This window comes from Danio rerio, chromosome 17 (assembly GCF_052040795.2).
Source record: "Danio rerio strain M-AB ecotype USA chromosome 17, GRCz13ab, whole genome shotgun sequence".
Classification (NCBI taxonomy): domain Eukaryota; kingdom Metazoa; phylum Chordata; class Actinopteri; order Cypriniformes; family Danionidae; genus Danio; species Danio rerio.
Window position 1 is genome coordinate 16,774,085 of NC_141037.1, and position 5,927 is coordinate 16,780,011.

The following is a 5,927-nucleotide window of genomic DNA, read 5'->3' on the forward strand; positions in this document are numbered from 1 at the left end:
ACACCAATAAAACTCAACCATGAAATGTGAAACTGGTTCCATTTTTAATTGTGAAATGCAGGTTACATTTCCAAATCATTTAGAAATGCCTGTTGAAGCAAAAATGTTGTGAAGTAAACACCAGCATTTTAGATGTCTGACTTTATATTTAGAAGCACGAGAGGAACGTGTTTTTGTTTTGTTTCGCACTCTTTTTCCTCTGTCTGTGGTGTACATATTTATAAAGAGGGACAAATGCCTGGTTCTCTACCACAGTTTGTTCTCTAACTGTTGATTTTTTTTTTTGCATCCATCCTGTTTCCTCATGTGTAAAATGACCATCTGTGCAGAAGCCTTTAAAGATCCCGGGCTTCTCTCCAGAGGATGTGCTGACTGGCCATGTAAGCAAGTATCTACACCAGATTGCTTTATTATTTGGGTGCTATTGAGCATAAACAACACCTGAGATGTCAGATGAAGCTTGTTTAAATCAAACCTACTTAAACTGCTGCAAGCTTGTGGGTTTGGAGTCTCTTGAAATGTCAAAACATTGAAGGCCCCGAGAGAAGCAGCTATCAAAGGAGGGAGGGATCCCAAAGTAAACTCGCAGTCCCACCCAAATGACCATTGGCCCGGCCTTGTACACAAGTGGACCGCTTTAAATGGGGCCAGAATGAGTCACTGTTGCTGTGGTCAACACATAAATACAGTGCATATGGAATATTAGGCACTCTTATTTTGAACATGCAAACATATGCACATATTTAATGTGTAATCACTTTGTTTGCTGTAATGCACAGTTGCACACACTTTTGTAGCCAGCAAAGTATAGTGAATAATGTACAATCTGGGTTTGTTTTTGTTTTAATAGTTTATTTTTTGAATAGTGACATTGATTTTTTTTTTAAATCACAATTAAGCACATTCCCCAACAACTCGTCACCACTACTGTATAATAAACACAAAAAAGTAGTATTTGACCTTTCAATTCACAAAAAAGCATAAGTATTCTGCTCAATCATAGTTTTGTAAAAGCAACATCTTTCTTTGCTTTTTATAATTTTTAAGTGCTATAACATGCTAGAAATGCTTACTAATTATTAAAGTGGTTGTTTCACTACGATACCATATTTTAAACTTTATTTAATGTGTAATGTAGCTGTGTGAACATCAACAGCATCTCTGAATGTAATATGCTCAAAGTTCAATGCAAAGGGAGTCATTGGCATTTACAGAGTTAGCTTAGCAAAGCCTAAAGCAAACAAAGTTTGGGGACTACAAAAAAATACATCCAGGTTAGTGAGATCACAAACGCTTCATGTTACTCGCATTTACCATGCACATACACTAAAGCTAAAAACTCCTCCAACTGACGAAGCTATGGATTGTGAGCCACAACCTGTATTTGCAAATCTGTATTTTTATTTGTTAAAATTGATCTATTACATCCACAGTGTCTAGCATTAATGGTATGTTGTAGAAAGGATGTAAACAACGGGAAATGCTGTTTGGCACTGCTAACTATTTAGCTACAAATTCAAATATATCCATCAAACTCCTGTAAACGGCCACAATCTTCACCATTGCTGCAGTGTCTCTATGCAGCTGCTTGCCATGCAATATACATACATTAGACTCAAATAACAAACCCACAAAAGATATGTATATGTTTCATATTACGGACACATGCTTATTCTGAATATATGTAAAAGACTCTTTTCAGATTTTATTTTAGAGAGAAGGCATGAGGTTCAGCTGTGTCCTCTGTGTCATTTTCTGTCTGATTCTGACTGACAATATTTACACAGCGCAAAAGTGTGTGCTTGTAGGGACGTGATGCTTTTCCTGGTGACATGAAGCCGATCTGCTAATCGCAGCACATTATGTTAGCTGACCATTCAGAGCCTCTTTAGAGCAGTTCTTTTAGAGGAACTGGGAAATATGACTATGGTTTTCATGTTAGCTGAGTTGCTGTATATAATCAAAATAAGATATATGAAAAAAATAACGTGATTTTCTACAAGTGAAGCATTGCTTTGCATCTTATAAACATAACCAAGCTGTAAAATACACTCTGGACCACCCCTTTAAGATTCGATCAAACATGTAAATGAAACTTGCCTGTAGTAACATCCCAGAGTACCCTACTAACTGCCTAGCAACCACTCAGAACACCCTAGCAGCCACCTAGCAACTGCCTAGCCAACCCATAAGCAACAACCTAGCTACCCTCAGGTTCAGAACACAGTCTGTTAAGTCTGAGCAATAGTGTTGGTGGCGCTGTGACTTCTGCCGCTGTGCTTTCTGCTTTTGAGGCATATATTTGAGGCATTTATTTATCCATATAGTATATTTATTTATTTGATAACTAATTTATGCATTTTTATAGGTATATTAATTTAACAAAAACAAATTTTCTAAAGTTTGGGAGTGATTGACAGCCATGTATTAACATATCTCTGTAGTAACACATATAATCATATCAACAAGACAGGACGAGCGCAAAGCAACCGGTATTAAAAGATCTGTTCAGCTCTCTGTGATCATCAATCATTATCAAATGTGATCAAGAATGAGTTTCACAAGTTTAAAACGGTTTTAAAACAGTGCATGTTTGTAATGAATTACAGCGATTTTATTGTCTTTACTTTATCAACACAGCCACATGTCAGTACAATTATAAAAGAAGATGCTTTGATTACAGTTTGTGGACGTTAAATCAGGTTTATTTTGTACATTAACATAGCATATGTCCATACAGCAGTGGATATAACGTGGATTCTGTCACATTTGCTGAAAAAAAAACTTGTAGTGTGTGTGCGTTACTCATCAAAAGGCTTCAATTAACTTCACAACAAATACATCAAATAATCATCGGGAAAGTTCTTCCTGTAGTATTTCTCACAAACAGTACGTGAGATCTGCTACCTTCCTGTCATTGTGTTGTTTATCTGATGCAGCCGGAGATTGAGGCACACTGACAGACACATGTGAGCGATGGGCAGGGAGAACTAGCATTAAAAGCACAGGCAACAGAAACAGCTACAATGTGTTTAAAGCAGACAATTCCAATATTCTGAAAGGTATAATAAATAATCTGATGGGTGTTTTGAGCTGAAACTTTACTGACACATTCTGGAGACACAAAATACTTATCTTAGATCTTGAAAAAGGGGTAAAGAAGGCTTACTTAATCCATTTGTGTTGGAACAACATGAAGGAATTGCATGGAACCCAGCATTTTTTACAGTGTATTTAGATTTAGATAGATTACCAATCAATGCTTTGTTTGGCTATGTTTACACAAAACAGACAAAAAAGCTGCCAAAAACAAGGTTTCAAGGTGCAGTTTTCTTTGTAAATTGTGGCACAGTGGGTAGCACGATCGCCTCACAGCAAGATGGTCGCTGGCTCGAGTCTCAGCTGGGTCAGTTGGCATTTCTGTGTGGAGTTTGCATGTTTTCCCCATGCTCGTGCGGTTTTCCTTTAGGTGCTCTGGTTTCCCCCACAAGTCCAAAGACGCTATAGGGAATTGAATAAGCTAAATTGTCCGTAGTGTATGTGTGCAAACGAGAGTATGTGGGTGTTTCCCAGTGTTTCCCAGTGACGGGTTGCAGCTGGAAGGGCATCTGCTGCTTAAAACATATGCTGGATAAGTTGGCGGTTCATTGTGGCGACCCCTGATAAAAAATAAAGGATCTAAGCCGAAAGGAAAATGAATGAATGTTATTCGCAAACACACCCTTACTATGAAAATTTACAACAATCGTTGTTTATTTGCTGAATGTAATAATGGATTAAAGAAATGCCTTAATAATTTTAAATTTTTTGCACAGATCAATCGTTTCACTTTATCAGACATCAGTACATCTTCAGTATAGCCAAAAACGTTAATTGTAATTAGCATGTATATGTTATTTCGACTCTCAAAATGACAAAAATGTTTTTCTCAAAAGAAACAGAAGCAGAAGACAGTTATTCACGTTGACATATCACACTCAGTTTGATAAATATAACGCTTCACATATTTGAGGTGTTTTTTTCCGATTTATTTTTTCATGTCCACAAACTAAACAGTCTGGTCTGAGAATTTGTCCACATAAGGTGGCTTGTCTGGAGAGCAGCACGTCCTGAAGTGGTTGTACAGCCTGGGTTTGTCAGGCTGCCAGTAGAGCACCATGCCTGGGTTAGAAGCAGACAGAGCTCAGCCAAAACAGTCCAGTGGGTGTAAAAGACATGTCGGCTTGTTTATAGTATAGTTTGTCCTTTGGCACCCGTGTCGAGGCCTATAGTATGCAAAGGACATTTCAGCCAAGTCAGAAGACGTACGGCCTCAATGAATCTATATGAAGCATGAATGAGCATGGTTGAAAGGAATAGTTTATTGTAATTTGTATTGGCATGCCTAGGCTTTGACTTGTACTTGAACTTATTTTTGTCTGTTATTTGCAAGCAGTTGGAAGGACATCATGTTTATTGAAATGCAAACTGAAAAGGACAAATGATTGTTCGTTTCAAATGGCTTTTTTTGATATATACTCAAAGAATCCTGAAAATATATATCTGTTTCCATTAAGAACACACACAATGTTTTTAAAAACGGTTAATGATTAGATAGAAATATGTTTTTAGCTCCAAATTGAAACATTATGGAATGATTTCTTTTCTATTAATGGCTGCAAAAATACAACTTTTCATCACAGGATTTTATTTATTATATATTTTTTAGAAATTACTGAAACAAATTATCTTTCTATTTATTTATTTATTTATTTATGTATTTACTTTATAAATGCAGCCACTATGAGCACAGGTGACTGAAGATTTAAAAAAATCTAGTGAGGATCTACATGAATGAGAAGAAAAAAAAACTATTGAAAATCATTTTATTTGTTAGTTGTGGGTTTGAGTAAAATGTTAATATTTATTTGATTCTATAATGTTCTGTTTTTGTCAATTAGAGATTATTTATGGTATATAATAGAATAACCAATATGTTTGTGATTTATAGATGTTTTATGCTTTCATATTAATGCCTTCAAATTGCATTGCAACTTGACAACTTTTGATGCTTGAACTTATTTTTGTCTGTTATTTGGAAGCAGTTGGAAGGACAACCTGTTTATTGAAATGCAAACTGAAAAGGACAAATGATTGTTCAGTTTTCATTTTGATCTACTCAACGTCTCCTGAAAAAATATAGCCCTTTCCATTAACAACACACACGATTGTTAGATAAAAATGTCCAAATTATAACATTACGGAATGATTTTTTTTCTAATAGCGATTGCAAAAATTCAGCTTAGCATTACAGGAAATTGTTGTTATTATTATTAGTAGTATTATTACTTTAATTACATAAACAGATTTTTTTTCTTTTTCTTTATAATTTTTAAAAATAAATGCAGTCACGATGAGCATAATCTAGTGCGAATCTAAATGAATGACTAAAAAAAGCTATTGACATTTTTTTTATTATTATATTTAATAGTTGTGGTTTGAGTAAATATTAGTATTTATTTGATTTTATAATGTTTTGTTTTATTTCATATAAAATGTTTTAATTTAGAGATTATTTATGGTCACAATAACATATAAGCATATAAGAAACAAAATACAAACTGTGACCCTTTGCTAATTAATAGGGAGGAAGTTGAACAGGTGAGTTTTTCTTTAAAACACTTTCAATTTTCTTTTGAGTGTTTTTGAAAAGGCTCAGCAGTGATTGGGTTTGTTGAGAGAACTGAGAGGTTTTGATATTGAGGAGGACATTTCGACTGTCACTTAATAAATAATAAATCACTTTTTGAATCTGTCCTTACTTTTGATGTTGTAGCCTGGTTTAACTCGAAAAGAAAAACCTTGACTAATGTGGAAGTTACTTCTGTTTGGCAGTAAAGTCCCTTAAAAAATGTCTAAGTACAAGAAGACATTTATTCTCACTGCAA

General features: G+C 34.9%; 1 long non-coding RNA gene across 4 annotated transcripts in view; it reads left to right on the top strand.

Moving 5' to 3' along the window:
* The window catches only part of LOC147833039 (uncharacterized), a 95,030-nt gene that overhangs the window by 15,055 nt on the left and 74,048 nt on the right, over window positions 1-5,927 (top strand). The window lies entirely within an intron of this gene.